We start from the raw sequence: 20664 nt of genomic DNA, 5'->3' as shown, positions 1-20664 counted from the left end.
TGCTTATAAAACATACCTGAGTTGGCAAGGAGAAAGCATGGAGATGTTGGATGTTGGCGTTTCTAAATGGAGATTGCGCATGTCTGATTTAAGTATGGGTATCGGAATGATGACGCCATTCTCGGAGTAATACATTTATCAATCTCTGCCTCTTCAATCGTGTACCAGTTATTATATCTATTACTGTTGTTTATTATTTCCTGGGCTCATGCGTGTCCCACTGATATATGCAAGTTTCCTATATTTAGGCTGTGAGATCAAGGTCTAGGTATGAACCGAAACGTTAGCCTAATTTATTTATCTGGATGTGAAAATAAAGCATTTGAAACTTCAAATTCCCACTGAGTGCCGTGATCTCTTCTACACACTATCCTGAGGACAAGCCATCAGTACCTCAGTACCAGTAACCCGTTTATGGTGTGGATTAAACATTCTCTGGTGTACAAAAAAAGTCCAAAGAAACTGTTATAGGTAAGGCTACTTTCACATCTGCATTTTCCTTTCCGGTATTGAGATCAGTCATAGGATCTCAAAACCAGAGGAAAACGCTTCAGTTTTGTCCCCATTCATTGTCAATGGGGACAAAACTGAACTGAACGGAACGGAGTGCTCCAGAATGCATTCTGTTCTGTTTTGTTGCATTCCCATGATGCGCACATAAGCGCTGCAATCAGCGTTTTTGAGTGCGTCATGGGATACTAATCAAGACGGATCTGGAATGAAACAAAATGTAAGTCAATGGTGCCGGATTCGTTTTCTCGGACGCAAAAGAAAACGGATCCAGTGCCCATTGACTTACAATGGTTTTAGTGCTGGATCCATCTTGGTCATTTTAGAGATAATACAACCAGATCTATTCATATACAGGATAATATACAGGATGTATTTTTGTTGTTCACCTGGCGCAAAACGCAGATGTGAAACTAGCCTAAAGGGTTGTCCCATGAAAAATATTCTGCAGTTTTAAAACCAGCACCTGGATTTGAATACTTTTGGATTGCATGTATCTAAAAAAAATTGCATAGCCACTGAGTTATTCAATCAAATGTATCTGTATAGCGCCACCTGCTGTTTGTTCTCTTTTTTTCTCTCTGTCCACCTCACTGTGTTGGAAACACATGCTCAGTTCCATCCTTCAGCTGTCTCCTGAGCTGTGATAGGGAGAGATCTGCAGCCGAAAGGACACATCCCCTGAGCTGCAGCAGAAAGGACACACACCCTGAGCTGCAGCAGAAAGGACACACACACTCTGAGTTGCCAGCTTGATATAAATTTAGCAAAGCAATTTGAGCAATAAATGGAGATATATACAGTGCTGGTTCTAGTTTTGTTATGCATGATATTATGTCTTATTTTCAATTTTTACATTAACCATGGGATATCCCCTTTAATTGCAGACCATAGGAAAGCATCTAGTCCATGTAGCTGAACCCCCACCAATCACTAAGAAAGCATAGCCTATCCTAGCAATATACCATACACTGCTGGTAAAGCTCCCTTTAAAATTTCATATACTGCACATTTGCCATGAATGTTACATCATGAAGAATCCTACCCCTCACAGTATAATCTTCTACCCTACAGCGCATCATTACCTGCCATCGTGTAATTACTGTGGATGCTATAGGTAGCTCGTAATAAAATAAAAATAGACTGACAACTTCTTGCTGAGCAAACGAGCGGCTGTAATATTTGTCATTTACTTTCCTCCCAAATGTCAGCTCCCTATCATCTACAAATATTTATGGAAGCAAACACAGCTCTGGGTGATGAATCTCCGTCACAACAGAGAGATAGCTGGGTTCACACCAAGTCTTAAAGGCAAATATAAATGAGTTTTCTACTACAGCCTTGAATGGATGGAACTGAAATATGGTAACAAATGATGCGTCAGTATTGATTGTAGGATTACTAATCATAAATACAAGTATGTAACATGATTGTCTGATGCCTCAGCAGCTTCATCAAGTGCAGAAAGGCTGGAATTATGAATATGTGTGGTATCATTCAACGAGGCTCTACAAGCCATGTAGCTATGTAGTTAGCTTTCATATCTCACACCAAAATTCTGACTACCTGGAATTGCCACTAGAGGGAGATTATGAGCTTTCCGTATATGTCACGGAACCATGAACCAGACGTACAACAAGAGATAAGTGAAAATAAGAAGGCTTTATTGAAAATAAGCTGTAAAGCAAAAGTCCAAACGAATGGTGAAACCGAAGCAGAGTCTTTGAGAGGCCAGAGATCAGGAACCAGAAGGGTAGTCAGACGAAGCCAGGATCAGGAACCAGCAGGGTAGTCAGACGAAGCCAGGATCAGGAACCAGAAGCAGCAGCAGTCTTAGAAGCATGTGAACACAGGAGGACCAAGCAAGGAACTGAAGCCACAGACCTCCTATATATATGAGCTAGGCATCCAGCTCCTCCCAGTGGGAAGGAGGAGCCGCAGGGTGGAAGGCTACAAGAAACCCAGAAACCAAGATGGCCACCAGCACATGTCAAACGAAGGAGAACAGCAAGAAGGTAAGACCATGACAGTACCTCCCCCTCAAGGGCCCCTCCTCCGCGGAGCAAAAAACGGTTTCTGAGGGAAGCGTGCGTGGAAGGCTCGGAGCAAGGCAGGAGCATGGACATCTGCGGAGGGAACCCAGGAACGCTCCTCTGGACCATAACCACGCCAATGGACCAAAAACTGCACCCGACCGCGGACCAGGCGTGAGTCCAGGATATTGCTCACCTCATACTCCTCATGATTGCCCACTCGGACCGGACGAGGCCGAGGAACCGAGGAAGTGAAACGATTACACACCAGTGGCTTCAACAGGGAGACATGAAACACGTTAGAGATCCGCATGCCAGGAGGAAGCGCAAGGGCATAGGCTACCGGGTTTACCCTGCGAAGCACTCGGAAGGGACCAACAAAGCGAGGCGCCAGCTTGGGAGTGGGCACTCGAAGGTTGAGGTTGCGGGTGGAAAACCATACACGGTCTCCGACCTGGTAGGAAGGAGCAGGCGCTCGTTTGCGATCAGCCTGGAGTCTCTGGCGCTGCGCAGAGACCTCAAGGGACTTCTGGATCTGTACCCAAGAAGCACGTAGGACGGAAAGGTGATCCTCCACAGCCGGAATATCCTGGGGAGAGAATACCTCCGGTAACACGGCAGGTTGGAACCCATAATTGGCCATGAAGGGAGACGTCCCAGAGGAAGAGTTCACCGCCGTGTTCCTGGCAAACTCAGCCCAAGGCAGATGGTCAACCCAATTGTCTTGGTGATCGGAGACATAGCAACGAAGGAATTGCTCCAAGGCCTGATTGGATCGTTCTGCGGCCCCATTGGACTGAGGGTGGTAGGCCGAGGAGAAGGAGAGATGAATCCCCAACTGGGAGCAAAAGACGCGCCAGAACCTGGACACAAACTGACTCCCCCGATCCGACACAATCTCCTTGGGCAAACCGTGCAACCGGAAGACCTCCCTGGCAAAAATCGTGGCCAACTCTTGTGCAGAGGGTAACTTCTTGAGAGGAACACAGTGGCACATTTTGGAAAACCGATCCACAATCATGAGAATGACCGTATGGCCTCGGGATGCAGGGAGGTCCACAATGAAATCCATCCCCAGGTGTGACCATGGGCGCTCCCCGGTGGCTATGGGTTGCAGAAGGCCCAACGGAAGGTGCCGAGGGGACTTACTCTGGGCACAAACGGAGCATGCCGCTACATATGCGGCAATGTCGGAACGTAGGGAAGGCCACCAGAACAGACGTGAAACAGCCCAGGACAGCTGATTCTTTCCAGGATGCCCCGCGGTCTTGGAGTTATGGTAGGTTCGCAACAACCGAGTGCGCAACTCCTCAGGCACAAAACATCTGCCGTTGGGTCTCCCAGGGGGAGCACCAGATTGAGCCGCCAAAATCTGCTCACCCAGGGGAGAGGTCAGGCTGGTACGAATGGCGGCCAGGATCTGATTCGGAGGTATGACCGAAGTCGGAATCGACTCCTCCCTGGACAGCTCGGAGTACTGCCGTGATAGGGCATCCGCCCTGATGTTCTTGGAACCGGGTAGGTAGGAGACCACGTAATTAAAACGTGACAAGAACAGAGCCCATCTGGCCTGACGTGGTGTCAATCTCTTGGCCTCAGAAAGGTAGGTCAGATTCTTATGGTCCGTCAGGATGAGAACCGGAACCACCGAACCCTCGAGCAAGTGCCTCCATTCTTTAAGGGCCTGCACGATGGCCAATAACTCCCTGTCACCAATCTGATAGTTGCACTCCGCGGAAGACAGTTTCCGGGAGTAAAACCCACAAGGAAGCAGAGGACCCTCTGGTGTTCTACGCTGAGACAGAAGGGCGCCTACTCCCGTCTCAGACGCGTCCACCTCGAGGACAAAGGGCAACCCAGGGTTGGGATGCGACAGAATCGGAGCCGACACAAAAGCGGACTTTAGGGCCTCAAAAGCTCGGATGGCCTCGAGCGGCCAGACCTGGGAATTACTGCCCTTCCTGGTCAGATCCGTGAGAGGCTTGGCCAGCATGGAAAAGTCCCTGATGAACTTCCGATAATAATTGGCGAAGCCCAAAAAGCGCTGCAGGGAACGAAGACCACTGGGCTGGGGCCACTGTAAGACAGCCGAAACCTTCTCAGGATCCATGGAGAACCCCTCAGCGGAAATGATGTAACCTAAGAAGGTTACCTGGGATCGGTGAAATTCGCATTTCTCAAGCTTACCGAACAGCTTGTTCTCTCGTAACCGTTGCAACACTCGTCTGACATCCAGAATGTGGGCCTCCATGGATTCAGAATATACCAAGATGTCATCCAAATAGACCACCACACACTGCTGCAACAGGTCACGGAAAACATCGTTGATGAATTCCTGAAAGACTGCGGGCGCATTGCACAACCCAAAGGGCATAACCAAGGATTCATAATGACCGGTCCTGGTGTTAAACGCGGTCTTCCACTCATCGCCCGCCTTGATCCTTACCAGGTTATATGCCGCCCTCAGGTCGAGTTTGGTAAAGACCGTGGCCCCTTTAAGGCGATCGAACAGCTCGGAAATCAAGGGTATTGGGTAAGCGTTCTTGATCGTGATGCGATTGAGACCCCTGTAATCGATGCAAGGCCTCAACTCACCGCCCTTCTTTTTCACAAAGAAAAATCCAGCCCCTGCCGGGGACGAGGATTTGCGAATGTGTCCGCGTGAAAGCGCCTCCCTCACGTACTCCTCCATGGCCTCATTCTCCGCTACCGACAGTGGATAGACTTTGCCACGAGGAGGAACGGCACCAGGTTGTAACTCTATGGCACAATCGTATGGGTGGTGCGGAGGTAGGGCAACCGCGCGCACCTTATCGAATACATCCCGGTACTCCTCGTATTCAGGAGGCAACAGAGAGTCCGAGGAAGTACACAGCAACTTGACAGACCCATGGATGCAACTAGCCCCACACTGTGGTGACCACGAGAGGATCTCGGCCGATCTCCAATCGAAAGTCGGATTATGCTTCTGGAGCCAGGGGTACCCCAAGACCACCGAGTAGTGTGGAGACGAAATAACCTGGAGACAGACCGACTCTCTGTGAACGGCACCAATGGCTATCCCCACTGGAAGGGTCTCATGAGTCACGTGTGACGACAGAAGGGGTCTGCCGTCTATCGCCTCAAGAGCCAGTGGGGAACCTCGAGCCTGCAGAGGAATGGAATTGGCAGCAGCGAACACACTATCAATGAACAAACCACCAGCACCAGAGTCCACCAACGCCTGGGTCGTCACCGAGCCCCCGACCCAGGAGAGGACAACAGTGATCAGTGGTTTGTCAACACGGGAAACCGGGGACGAGGAGACTCCACCCAAGATCTGCCCCCGACAGGATCTCAGGTACGAGCGTTTCCCGGACGGTTCGGACATGCCAACCGAAAATGCCCACCGAGACCACAGTACATGCATCGACCCTCGCGTCTCCGGAGTACCCTCTCCCCCTCGGACAGGCGAGCAAACCCCAGCTGCATGGGTTCACCCCCAGACAAGTCATCCCCAGGAGGCGTGGGAGGAGAGGGAGGCACGGGTGGGACAGCAAACGTAGGCGCCAATCTGTTAGAAGACCTCCGCAGGCTCTCCTTAAAGGAAGGTCTCTCCCTGAGTCTGGTGTCAATCAAAATCAGGAAAGAAATAAGAGACTCGAGCTCCACTGGTAGGTCCTTAGCTGCAACCTCATCCTTCAAGGCATCCGAGAGACCATGAGAGAAAGCAGCGACCAGAGCCTCATTATTCCAGCCCACCTCTGCTGCCAGGGTACGAAACTCAATGGCGTATTCAGCTACGGATCGTGAACCCTGTCTGATGGAGATAAGGAGCTTCGCAGCAGAGGCAACACGAGCCGGCACATCGAATACCTTCCGAAGAGAAGCAACAAAACCGGAAAACTCGGCAACCACCGGATTGTTGTTCTCCCATAAAGGGCTGGCCCAGGCCAAGGCCTTGTCCGAGAGCAGCGAGATCAAGAAGCCCACCTTTGATCTCTCAGTAGGAAAGGCATGTGGCAGCAACTCAAAATAAATGCCCACCTGGTTAAGGAAACCTCGGCACTGAGTTGGCTCTCCCCCAAAGCGCTGTGGAAGAGGGGCAGAACCGGTCATACCCCGAAACACCGCAGGCGCAACAACAGGTGTCGGGGTAGACTCTGGCGCAACAACCGGAGCGGCAGTAGGAGCGACAACCGACCCATCGGCAACGGGAATGAAATGAGCCGTGCGTTCAAGCAGGGTTTGCAACGCCACAGCGAACCGACCCAACAGGTGATCCTGCTGATCAAGTCTGGCAACCAGCATGGGTAGCGAGGATGGCCCTGTACCGTCAGAACTCATGGCTTGGTCCTAATGTCACGGAACCATGAACCAGACGTACAACAAGAGATAAGTGAAAATAAGAAGGCTTTATTGAAAATAAAGCTGTAAAGCAAAAGTCCAAACGAATGGTGAAACCGAAGCAGAGTCTTTGAGAGGCCAGAGATCAGGAACCAGAAGGGTAGTCAGACGAAGCCAGGATCAGGAACCAGCAGGGTAGTCAGACGAAGCCAGGATCAGGAACCAGCAGGGTAGTCAGACGAAGCCAGGATCAGGAACCAGAAGCAGCAGCAGTCTTAGAAGCATGTGAACACAGGAGGACCAAGCAAGGAACTGAAGCCACAGACCTCCTATATATATGAGCTAGGCATCCAGCTCCTCCCAGTGGGAAGGAGGAGCCGCAGGGTGGAAGGCTACAAGAAACCCAGAAACCAAGATGGCCGCCAGCACATGTCAAACGAAGGAGAACAGCAAGAAGGTAAGACCATGACAGTATACAGTTTTATTAATGAGTGCTAATGCAACGTGCCGCCCCCCCCCCCCCAGGACATAATTGGGGTCCCAGTGTGTAGGAATGCCAAGTGGTATGTCTCAGCCTGAATAGATCTGTGTGTCACGGTGCTCCTATCTGGATACTGTTGTTCCCAAGGGGTAGGTTCCACAGCATTCACAGAAGAGAGTTGTAGTTGGTGGAGAATAAGTCGAGTCCAGACTTGATAAAGTTTAACCGTTTTACTTGACTAAACTTGCATCCAGACAACACTTGATCTTTCTCTTGGTTCCAGCAGGTTTTGGGGTAGACTGGCAGGTGAACTTGAATACTCTGTCCACAACTCTATGCAAGTTGAAATAAATGGTTTTGGGACTATCAAACCGTATATGATAGTTACGCGTAATAAAGCTAGAACTGTCTGATCCCCACTAATGAATGGGCCACAATGATACTTCAGCTTTGTAGCACCTTCAAAGTTTTCCCCTGCACAACGACACTCCTGGCCACCAGGTGTGCAGAGGAGCAAAGGACATTCCTGTTTATTTAAATGGAGCTATGTTGTAGTTCCCTGGGTGGTGTAGTTCCCTGGGTGACTGCAAGCGAACCCCCGAGCTAAGCCATAACGGTGGCCCCTTCATTCTCAGGATAGATATGGCTCCCGCTAGTGACATATTCATTCATTTTCTGTAATGAGAATACACCTTTAAATTATTAAAGCGGTTGGCCACTTTAAATAATACAGGCGCACAGTCCATGTGATGGTATTGTCAGAATATTTATAATGCTCTGATTAACAGTCTATATTCTTTATGTAAATAAATTAGAATCTGTAAGGGAGGAGATTCTAACTTATTATCATTAAGACCAAGCCAATAAGAGCTATGATCTGCGCCAAGTTTGACGGCAAAAAGAAGGCAGTGGTACATCAAAATATATATTTATTAAAATAATGATAATACATTGCAAATGAATCAATTATAAAATCAGTGACAATAAAATTATGAAAATTAATTAATGATATGCAACCTTTTAAGAGAGCCAAAATAACCTATAGGATATACAGTGGGATGCGAAAGTTTGGGCAACCTTGTTAATCGTCATGATTTTCCTGTATAAATCGTTGGTTGTTACGATAGAAAATGTCAGTTAAATATATCATATAGGAGACACACACGGTGATATTTGAGAAGTGAAATGAAGTTTATTGGATTTACAGAAAGTGTGCTATAATTGTTTAAACAAAATTAGGCAGGTGCATAGATTTGGGCACTGTTGTCATTTTATTGATTCCAAAACCTTTAGAACTAATTATTGGAACTCAAATTGGCTTGGTAAGCTCAGTGACCCCTGACCTACATACACAGGGGAATCCAATTATGAGAAAGAGTATTTAAGGGGGTCAATTGTAAGTTTCCCTCCTCTTTTAATTTTCTCTGAAGAGTAGCAACATGGGGGTCTCAAAACAACTCTCAAATGACCTGAAGACAAAGATTGTTCACCATCATGGTTTAGGGGAAGATACAGAAAGCTGTCTCAGAGATTTCAGCTGTCTGTTTCCACAGTTAGGAACATATTGAGGAAATGGAAGACCACAGGCTCAGTTCAAGTTAAGGCTCGAAGTGGCAGACCAAGAAAAATCTCGGATAGACAGAAGCGACGAATGGTGAGAACAGTCAGAGTCAGCCCACAGACCAGCACCAAAGACCTACAACATCATCTTGCTGCAGATGGAGTCACTGTGCATCGTTCAACCATTCGGCGCACTTTACACAAGGAGATGCTGTATACGAGAGTGATGCAGAGGAAGCACAAAAAGTGCCGCTTGAGGTGGGCTAAAGCACATTTGGACAAGCCAGCTTCATTTTGGAATAAGGTGCTGTGGACTGATGAAACTAAAATTTAGTTATTTGGCCATAACAAGGGGCGTTATGCATGGAGGAAAAAGAACACAGTATTCCAAGAAAAACACCTGCTACCTACAGTAAAATAAGGTGGTGGTTCATCATGCTGTGGGGCTGTGGGGCCAGTGCAGGGACTGGGAATCTTGTCAAAGTTGAGCGACGCATGGATTCCACACAGTATCAGCAGATTCTGGAGACCAATGTCCAGGAATCAGTGACAAAGCTGAAGCTGCGCCGGGGCTGGATCTTTCAACAAGACAACGACCCTAAACACTGCTCAAAATCCACTAAGGCATTTATGCAGAGGAACAAGTACAACGTTCTGGAATGGCCATCTTAGTCCCCAGACCTGAATATAATTGAAAATCTGTGGTGTGACTTAAAGAGAGCTGTCCATGCTCGGAAGCCATCAAACCTGAATGAACTAAAGATGTTTTGTAAAGAGGAATGGTCCAAAATACCTTCAACCAGAATCCAGACTCTCATTGGAACCTACAGGAAGCGTTTACGGTTCAATCATTATTTTATTAAATCGTATAATTGAATAATGTATAAATACATCCAATGAGTATACAAAACAGTAAAGTACAAGGTCAAGAACTGAACATACCAATAAGTCTGAGGTAGTATTACATTCAATAATTAGTCTTACGGAACAAAATTTCAAGTATTAGTGCCGTTGGGGCTTCCATAGATGAATCTAAGAGCATACACGGCATTTATTCTCTAACTTCCAGACTAATAACCACATAAGACCGGGAAGACATCACAAGACATGACAGACCAAAACCAAGACATATACACAAGGAAGGGGGAGGGGGAGGGGTGTATAGGATAGTATAGGAGATTCTACTTAGTGTAGTATTTAGGAGCTATTACCGGGTACAATACCTGTTGTCAACCAATCATGGAAAGATGTGGAGGTACGAAATTGATTCCATGGGTCCCAAGTCCCCCAAAAGGCTGTAGCAGATCCTGAATCCCTAGCGCTTAATTCTTCCATATGAACTAGTGAGTCCAGGGCGTTAGACCAGGTCACTCTCAAAAGACTCTCTGTAGACCTCCATTGACGGGGAATTATCTGTCTCATAGCTAGGATAAATAATCGGAGGGCTCCCTTCTTAATCTGTGAGATCCGCCCTGAGAACATGGATAGAAGAGCTAACGCAGGTGAGGGTGTAATAGTAGCTTTGTATAAGAAATTATATAAGTCAAAGATCTCCTGCCACAGTGGGGCTACACCCGGGCAGTCCCACCAAATATGAGTCATGGATCCCCTTGCATTAAGACATCTCCAACATGCATCAGATACCTGAGGATAAAATTGGTGTAATCGCACTGGGGTCCTATACCATCTGCTAAGGATTTTATAGTTGAGTTCCTGTAAATTACAAGACACCGTTAATTTGTGAGTGAAGAGGAGAGATCTGGACCATTGGTCTACAGAGAAGGTGGCTCCCAGTTCCGATTCCCAATCAGACATGAATTTGAGTTTAGTTCCCTGGATGTCTGTGGAAGAGTCCTCTTTCTCCCCAGAGTTCAACATGGCATATAAATGAGATATAGCATGATCAGGAGCTGACCTCGCTGTGCACATCTTTTCAAATTCAGTTAAGGGGGGACATGACCGCGATCCAGGTATCAGGGATTTAATGAAGCTTCGCAACTGAAAGTAGAGGAGCCAACGCCCAGGGCCTGCAGGAATAATGTGGGAAAGATCCTCCAAAGGGAGTAAACCATTCTGTTTATATATGTCTATTAATTTGATTGGTTGTCTATTATGGTCTCCTAAAGCTGGGAGTTGACTCAAGCCTGTGGGGAGATCTGTATGACCCGTGAGTGTCGTGAGAGGACCAGGAGAATGTATAAGGCCAAGTTTACCCGCAAATTTAGCCCAGGACCTAGCCAAGGAATATAGAAGCATCGGGGATTGCGAATTAGATAATGAATTCAAGGAGGTAGGGGACAACCAAAAGATTCCAGTGGCTAAATGTGGAGCCATTTCATGCTCAATTTCTACCCATAGTTTAGTAGAGCGGTTGTGACATAGATCAAGCACACAATTCATGATTGTCGCTTTATAGTATGAGCTAAAATTTGGTAGTCCCGTACCCCCCAGAGCTTTAGAACGAGATATTAAGCTATAACTTAGTCTAGCTCTGGGTGCTTTCCATACAAAAACCGATACCATTCTCCTGATCTTAGCAAAATAGGTTAAAGGGATTTTACATGGGATCGTCTGAAACAAGTATAGAAGACGCGGTAAAATGTCCATTTTCACCACATTAATCCTCCCAAACCAAGAAATCTGGAGTGAAGTCCATTTATGGAAACTGGATTCAATAGCTCTAAGCAAAGGTAGATAGTTAAGTTTAAAAACATGTGTCAAGTTGGCTGGGATATGTACTCCTAAATATTTAATATGTTGGGAGGTCCACTTAAAGGAGAAAGAGTCCCTTAAGGAATCTGCTTCCCGTTGGGGCATGTTTATGTTCAAAATCTCTGATTTCTGCACATTGACTTTGAAGTTACTAAGGCGCCCAAAAAGATCAAATTCGCGAAGAATCGAGGGCAGGCTAATCCTGGGAGAGGTTAAGTAAATAAGCAGGTCATCTGCGAACAGGGACAGTTTGTGCTCTTTATTGCCCAGCCTGAGACCCGAGATGGAAGGGTTTGCCCGAAGAGCATTAGCCAGGGATTCCATCACAAGGGTGTATAAAAAGGGGGACAAGGGGCACCCTTGACGTGTTCCATTCCGGATCTCAAAAGGGGCAGAAAGAAGTCCATTAACACGAACACAGGCTGAAGGGGAGGAATAAAGAGCTAATATCCTATAGATCATTTTGTCTCCTAGGCCAACGTGGCGTAGGGTCTCCTCTAAGAACCGCCAGCTCACCCTATCAAACGCCTTCTCAGCGTCTACAGCGAGAAGGCATAGTGGAATTTTGGTTTGTTGTGCTCTCGCTATTAACCCTAGCGTTTTAAGTGTATTATCTCGGGCTTCTCGTCTAGGTACAAATCCTACTTGCTCTTTGTGTATACAACCTGGAATGTGGGGATGGAGCCTCAGAGCCAAAAGCTTGGCATACATTTTGAGATCCACATTGAGCAAGGAGATAGGCCTGTAATTAGAGCATGACGCTGGGTCCCTGCCTGGTTTGGGGATGACTGTGATATGTGCCTGGAGTGCCTGTCGTGTAAATGGACAATCTGGTGCGATGGAATTAAAGGTTTCAACCAATAGGGGTGTAAGGTCTTCTCGGAGAATATTATAGAACCGTGAGGTCAATCCATCAGGGCCTGGGGATTTCCCATTCTTCAGGTTCTTGATCACTGACTCTAGCTCAGGGAGGGTGAAATCATCTTCCAACGTGGCTGTATCCTCGTCAGATATAGGTGTAGGGCCAAATTGGGTTATGTATTCACGAGTTTCATCACTAAGGGGTTCTCGTGAGAGAGCGGATGCTGGTAAATTATATAAGGATGCATAATAGGATTGAAATTCCGCTGTGATATCTACTGGGTTGTGTACAGAGCTTCCAGTACCTGTATTAATTGATGGCACGTGAGTCAGAGCAGTTCGGGGATGTAAGGCCCTAGCTAGCCAGCTTCCACATTTATTACCATACTCAAAGAACCCGTGTCTAATTTTATCTCTAAAACATAATGATTTTTGGTCTAGGATCTGCAATATTTGGTGTTGAACTAGAGAAATGTCTGATTTTAAGTTGTCAGTAGGGGAATTTTTGTTTAGGTTTTCTTTTATGGCAAGGTCAGATAGAAGAGATTTCAATTTGTGGGACCGTTCCTTCTTCAGTCTGGAGCCATGTGAAATAAACACCCCTCTAAGCACGCATTTGAGGGCCTCCCATTTAATAGGGGGGGCGGTCAAATCCGTTAGATGATCATTAGTAAAGTTGGTAATAGCTTTCCTGATGTCTGCTAGGCAGGCTACATCTGATAACAGGTTATCATTCAGTCTCCATGAGAAGGGTCGGGTGTAAGAAGGTTGGGAGGAAATAATGCCACACACCGGTGCATGATCCGACCACAGGCGAGTGTCAATAGAGCATTTAGGCCCAGAGTCCAGCAGTTGTTGAGATATAAAGATGTGATCGAGTCTACCATAGCTATTATGGATTGGAGAGTGGAAGCTATAGTCCCTGACACCTGGATGCAAAATGCGCCATAGATCCACCAGGCGAAGTGCCATGAGCTCGGATTTAAAACTGCGCAGAGAACTCGGGGAGATCGAGGACTTACCAGATGAGGAATCCAGCAGTGGGTCCATCACCAGGTTGAAATCGCCTCCAAGTATGATTGGGGAACCATCTGCAAATTTGGATAGTTTTTTCAGGATCTTGGATCCAAAAGTTGTTTGTCCCTGGTTAGGAAAATAGACATTAGCTATAGTTATGACAGAATGATCCACAGAGAGCTTAATGAAAACAAACCTGCCCTTTAGGTCTATCTCAGAGGATAAAACTGTATAGCTAAATGATTTGTGGAGTCCTATAGAGACTCCCCCTGATCTGCTAGTGGGATTAGGACCATGAAACCAATTCTGATAATAACGGTTGGCATATTTGGGAACGGCGCCTGCTTTAAAGTGAGTCTCCTGTATCATAGCAATCATAACTCTCTTCTTATGGAGGTTGTATAGAATCTGACTCCGTTTCTCGGGTTTATTGAAACCCCTGACATTAAAAGTGCAAAACGATATGGGTGCCATTTTGAGGAATATTAGTGAGAGGGAAGCATAATCTCCCATATTCTGCCAGTACTATCTGAAATGTAGTAGGAGTATGGGGAAGGACACATGAGGGAAGGAAGACAACAAGGGGAACAATTAAATACAGAGCAGTGCACATATAAAGCATATAAATCTTATTTGGAAGAACCAACATCGTCGGTTCCAAGGGTGCTAGGTGACAACTGAGGTCTTTCGCAGCGGTGTGTGCTGCGGTCCCTAAGTGGGGTGGGGAGAAAGCAAGGACCAACCGTCTCCTTACTGGACTCCAACTTATAATAACGCAGAAATAACATTTGCTGAATGTATAACAGGACAGGTGTGTGTATAGGTCTAGGAGACCTATACATAAGAAAATGATATGTACATAATTTCTATAACAGTATAGAACAATAAAGGCAACAGGAGGGTGTAGATCCCCTCAGGTGGGTGAGCGAGAATGTCCCAACAGTCAATCGTTAGGGTTAGGCTCACGTCTAGAGGTCCTCTTCTGCTTAGGTGAGGTCGTCTGCCATCTTTCCCTCTGTGGGATGGGAATGGGTTGCTTCGGACTAGGCCAATCCGGCAACTCCAGCAGCGGGATATCAAACGCTGCACAGAGGTTGGCGAGGTCATCAAGGGATCTGAATACAGCTGACCTCCCTTCTTTAGTAGCGGACAATTGAAATGGATATCCCCATCTGTAAGGAATGTCCTTGGCTTTGAGTGCTGTCAGTAACGGTTTCAGTGCTTTGCGTAGCTGCAAGGTACGCCTGGCTAGATCCTGTAGAATGATGACTTCTTTGTCAGCATGCATGATTTTGCTTGCAGATCTGGCAGCTTTCAAGATGGCCTCTTTATCTTTAAAGAAATGTATACGGCATCTGACATCTCTGGGGCGATTAGGATCGCTTCGTTTAGGACCAAGGGCTCTGTGGATACGATCTATTTCAAGAGATTGTCCTGGTTCTCTGGACATCAATGTATTGAAGAAGGAAGTGGCCCATTTCTCAAGATCTTGTGGTAAAATATCTTCAGGAAGGCCCCTAATGCGTAGGTTATTCCTCCTATTTCTATTTTCAATATCGTCTAGATGTGTGATGATATCTTGGATCTGAGCAGAGTGTGTCTGGATGACTTGTTGGTGTGACTCCAGGACCCCCAGTACTTGTTCCTGCATGGATTCTGCCTCCTCTACCCTCTGACCCACCTGCTTTAAGTCATGCTGCAAGGCCTCCATATCTCTTTTATGAGAAGTTTCCAGCCTGGAAAATAAGGCATCTATTTCATGCCTGGTGGGGAGGGATTTGAGGTGAACCTTCCAGTCCCAGTCCTCATCCTCTCTCTGTGGGGTTATGGATGCCCCTGACTCCAAGATCGAGGTCTGGGAGCAGCGGCCTCTAGAAGAATGTCCCTGAGGTGCTGCTGAGAACGACCCTGTGTATGGCGGGGATGAAGCCGCCGACGAGCCGGAGCTTGCTGCCGCAGCATAGGATGCCGGCGAACCGGTAGGTGTACCCCTCAGCTGCTGTGGTGACTCTGGGGCTTGTGGGCCTGAATCTTCATGGTGCGTGGGGGACGCCGCTCTGACCTGTCTCGCCGCCATCTTGGGAGAGTTGTCTTCCCCTCGGTCAGCGTCTGTCTGGCTGGAGGGGACGAAGAAGCGGGAAATCGCTCCCGTTTTGCGGCGTGTCGGAGCGGGCGTCGATGAGGGTCTTCTCCTGCGACCTGTCATGTGGTCAGCGAGGCGGATGGTGTCCTGTCAGGCTTTAAAGTTGGAGTCGGTCGGGAGCCGAGGTAAAGCACGTCTTACCCGGCCATTGGTTAGCTCCGCCTACTGTCTACAGGAAGCGTTTAGAGGCTGTAATTTCTGCAAAAGGAGGCTCTACTAAATATTGATTTTATTTATTTTTTGTGGTGCCCAAATTTATGCACCTGCCGAATTTTGTTTAAACAATTATAGCACACCTTCTGTAAATCCAATAAACTTCATTTCACTTCTCAAATATCACTGTGTGTGTCTCCTATATGATATATTTAACTGACATTTTTTATCGTAACAACCAACGATTTATACAGGAAAATCATGACGATTAACAAGGTTGCCCAAACTTTCGCATCCCACTGTATATACTGTATATTACTTACAATTTCTTATTGTGATAATACCCTACAATATATTTAAAATTATTTTGACACCTGATTTCTCTCAGCCGACAGATGTCTCAGATTAAACTCAAATCAGATTTACATCATTATCCATATATAGGGTTGAGCGAACCCAAACTGTAAAGTTCGGGTTCGTACCGAACTTTAGGTTTTTGTTTTGTAAAAGTTCGGGTTCGGTGTTCGCCGCTTTCTTGGCGCTTTTTGAAAGGCTGCACAGCAGCCAATCAACAAGCGTCATACTACTTGCCCCAAGAGGCCATCACAGCCATGCCTACTAATGGCATGGCTGTGATTGGCCAGAGCAGCATGTGACCCAGGCTCTATATAAGCTTGAGTCACGTAGTGCTGCACGTCACTCTGCTGTTACAAGTGTAGGGAGAGGAAGCTGCTGGACGGGTGATTTCAGGGAGAGCATAGGAGAGAATCTAACTCAGCAAATAGTTGTGTGGGTGCAGGGCACTATTGTTTTACCCTGCCCTGAGCTCATTGACCAAAAATACAAACTTTTAGAATTCTGTTAGTTAGGTGGGTGGCGGCGGCCATTTTATGCATGCTCAGTGCACCAACACTGCATCTGAGCTTTTGGGACATTGCAAATCACTATTTTTTGGGTGCAAACTTCAACATCTGGATTAGTCAGTGTGCAATTTAAGGTAGAAATACACCCATCATTTTCTGGGGTTTGAAAAACACATTTTCCCCCCCAAAAAACTGTATTTGCCACATCTGCAAGTGTTAAATTCAAGTTTAATATATACAGCATTCATATTCTGTTAGCAAAAAAAGACTTTTTGGGCAATCTACAACATCTGTATTAGTCAGTGTGCAATTTAAGCTAGAAATACACCCACCATTTTCTGGGGTTTGAAAAACACACTTATTTGACAAAAACTACTATTTTCAGGCCTTGCAGCATCAGCACGTGTGAAATTACAGGCTTATATACTGCTGTCATATTCAGTTGTTAAACAAACAGTAGTTTGGGCTCCAAAAATGTAGTTGGCAGCCTTTGATGCAGATGTCATTGTGAGATACACCCTTAATACATTTGGGTTACATTCAGACATTTTAAATACCGCCATTTGGTGCACCAATATTGAATTCAGGCCTACAGAGGTTCAGGCCCTGTGAGATACCACATCTACAGTACAGACCAAATGTTGGACACACCTTCTCATTCAAAGAGTTTTCTTTATTTTCATGACTATGAAAATTGTGGATTCACACTGAAGGCATCAAAACTATGAATTAACACATGTGGAATTATATACATAACAAACAAGTGTGAAACAACTGAAAATATGTCATATTCTAGGTTCTTCAAAGTAGCCACCTTTTGCTTTGATTACTGCTTTGCACACTCTTGGCATTCTCTTGATGAGCTTCAAGAGGTAGTCACCTGAAATGGTTTTCACTTCACAGGTGTGCCCTGTCAGGTTATAAATGGGGTTGGGACCATCAGTGGCGTTGAGGAGAAGTCAGGTGGATACACAGCTGATAGTCCTACTGAATAGACTGTAAGAATTTGTATTATGGCAAGAAAAAAGCAGCTAAGTAAAGAAAAACGAGTGGCCATCATTACTTTAAGAAATGAAGGTCGGTCAGTCAGTCAGCCAAAAAATTAGGAAAACTTTGAAAGTAAGGGCTATTTGAACATGAAGGAGAGTGATGGGGTGCTGCGCCAGATGACCGTCACCGGACCTGAACCCCATCAAGATGGTTTGGGGTGAGCTGGACCGCAGAGTGAAGGCAAAAGGGCCAACAAGTGCTAAGCATCTCTGGGAACTCCTTCAAGACTGTTGGAAGACCATTTCAGGGGACTACCTCTTGAAGCTCATCAAGAGAATGCCAAGAGTGTGCAAAGCAGTAATCAAAGCAAAAGGTGGCTACTTTGAAGAACCTAGAATATGACATATTTTCAGTTGTTTCACACTTGTTTGTTATGTATATAATTCCACATGTGTTAATTCATAGTTTTGATGCCTTCATAGTCATGAAAATAAAGAAAACTCTTTGAATGAGAAGGTGTGTCCAAACTTTTGGTCTGTACTGTACATACAGGGGTTTGAATTAGGCATTTGAAATACAGCCATTTTGTGCAAAGATATATTTACTTCAGGCCTACAGAGGTTCAGGCCCTCTGAGATACTACCTCTACATACAGGGGTTTGAATTAGGCATTTGAAATACAGTCATTTGAAATACAAACTTTTTGTGGAAAGATATATTTACTTCAGGCCTACACTGGTTCAGACCGTGTGAGATACCCCCCTACATACAGGGGTTTGAATAAGGCATTTGAAATACAGCCATTTTGTGCAAAGATATATTTACTTCAGGCCTACAGAGGTTCAGGCCCTCTGAGATATTACCTCTACATACAGGGGTTTGAATTAGGTATTTGAAATACAGCCATTTTAAATACCGCCATTTTGTGCAAAGATATATTTACTTCAGGCCTACAGAGGTTCAGGCCCTCTGAGATACTCCCTCTACATACAGGGGTTGGAATAAGGCATTTGAAACACAGTCATTTGAAATACAGCCATTTTGTGTAAAGATACAGTGGGGGAAATAATTATTTGACCCCTCACTGATTTTGTAAGTTTGTCCAATGACAAAGAAATGAAAAGTCTCAGAACAGTATCATTTCAATGGTAGGTTTATTGTAACAGTGGCAGATAGCACATCAAAAGGAAAATCGAAAAAATAACTTTAAATAAAAGATAGCAACTGATTTGCATTTCATTGAGTGAAATAAGTATTTGAACCCTCTAACAAAAAAAGACTTAATACTTGGTGGAAAAACCCTTGTTTGCAAGCACAGAGGTCAAACGTTTCTTGTAATTGATGACCAAGTTTGCGCACATTTTAGGAGGAATGTTGGTCCACTCCTCTTTGCAGATCATCTCTAAATCCCTAAGGTTTCGAGGCTGTCTCTGTGCAACTCTGAGCTTGAGCTCCCTCCATAGGTTTTCGATTGGATTAAGGTCCGGAGACTGACTAGGCCACTCCATGACCTTAATGTGCTTCTTCTTGAGCCACTCCTTTGTTGCCTTTGCTGTATGTTTTGGGTCATTGTCGTGCTGGAACACCCATCCACGACCCATTTTCAGTTTCCTGGCAGAGGGAAGGAGGTTGTCGCTCAGGATTTCACGATACATGGCTCCGTCCATTTTCCCGTTTATGCGAATAAGTTGTCCTGTGCCCTTAGCAGAAAAACACCCCCAAAGCAAAATGTTTCCACCCCCATGCTTGACGGTGGGGACGGTGTTTTGGGGGTCATAGGCAGCATTTTTCTTCCTCCAAACACAGCGAGTTGAGTTAATGCCAAAGAGCTCTATTTTGGTCTCATCAGACCACAGCACCTTCTCCCAGTCACTCTCTGAATCATTCAGGTGTTCATTGGCAAACTTCAGACGGGCCTGCACATGTGCCTTCCTGAGCAGGGGGACCTTGCGAGCCCTGCAGGATTTTAATCCATTGCGGTGTAATGTGTTTCCAATGGTTTTCTTGGTGACTGTGGTCCCTGCTAATTTGAGGTCATTAACTAACTCCTCCCGTGTAGTTCTAGGATGCTTTTTCACCTTTCTCAGAACCATTGACACCCCACGAGGTGAGATCTTGCGTGGAGCCTCAGAGCGAGGTCGATTGATGGTCATTTTGTGCTCCTTCCATTTTCGAACAATCGCACCAACAGTTGTCACCTTCTCTCCCAGCTTCTTGCTAATGGTTTTGTAGCCCATTCCAGCCTTGTGCAGGTCTACAATTTTGTCTCTGACATCCTTGGACAGCTCTTTGGTCTTTCCCATGTTGGAGAGTTTGGAGTCTGCTTGATTGATTGATTCTGTGGACAGGTGTCTTTTATACAGGTGACTAGTTAAGACAGGTGTCCTTAATGAGGGTGACTAATTGAGTAGAAGTGTCTAACCACTCTGTGGGAGCCAGAACTCTTAATGGTTGGTAGGGGTTCAAATACTTATTTCACTCAATGAAATGCAAATCAGTTGCTATCTTTTATTTAAAGTTATTTTTTCGATTTTCCTTTTGATGTGCTATCTGCCACTGTTACAATAAACCTACCATTGAAATGATACTGTTCTGAGACTTTTCATTTCTTTGTCATTGGACAAACTTACAAAATCAGTGAGGGGTCAAATAATTATTTCCGCCACTGTATATTTACTTCAGGCCTACAGAGGTTCAGGCCCTCTGAGATACTACCTCTACATACAGGGGTTTGAATTAGGCATTTGAAATACAGGCATTTTAAATACAGCCTTTTTGTGCAAAGATATATTTACTTCAGGCCTACACTAATTCAGGGTGTTTGTGATCCCCACTATACATACAGGGGTTTGAATTAGGCATTTGAAATACAGTCATTTGAAATACAAACTTTTTGTGGCAGGATATATTTACTTCAGGCCTACACTGGTTCAGACCGTGTGAGATACCCCCCTACATACAGGGGTTTGAATAAGGCATTTGAAATACAGCCATTTGAAATACAGCCATTTTGTG

This window comes from Bufo bufo, chromosome 4 (genome assembly GCF_905171765.1).
Source record: "Bufo bufo chromosome 4, aBufBuf1.1, whole genome shotgun sequence".
Classification (NCBI taxonomy): Eukaryota; Metazoa; Chordata; class Amphibia; order Anura; family Bufonidae; genus Bufo; species Bufo bufo.
This window is presented reverse-complemented; position numbering follows the sequence as displayed.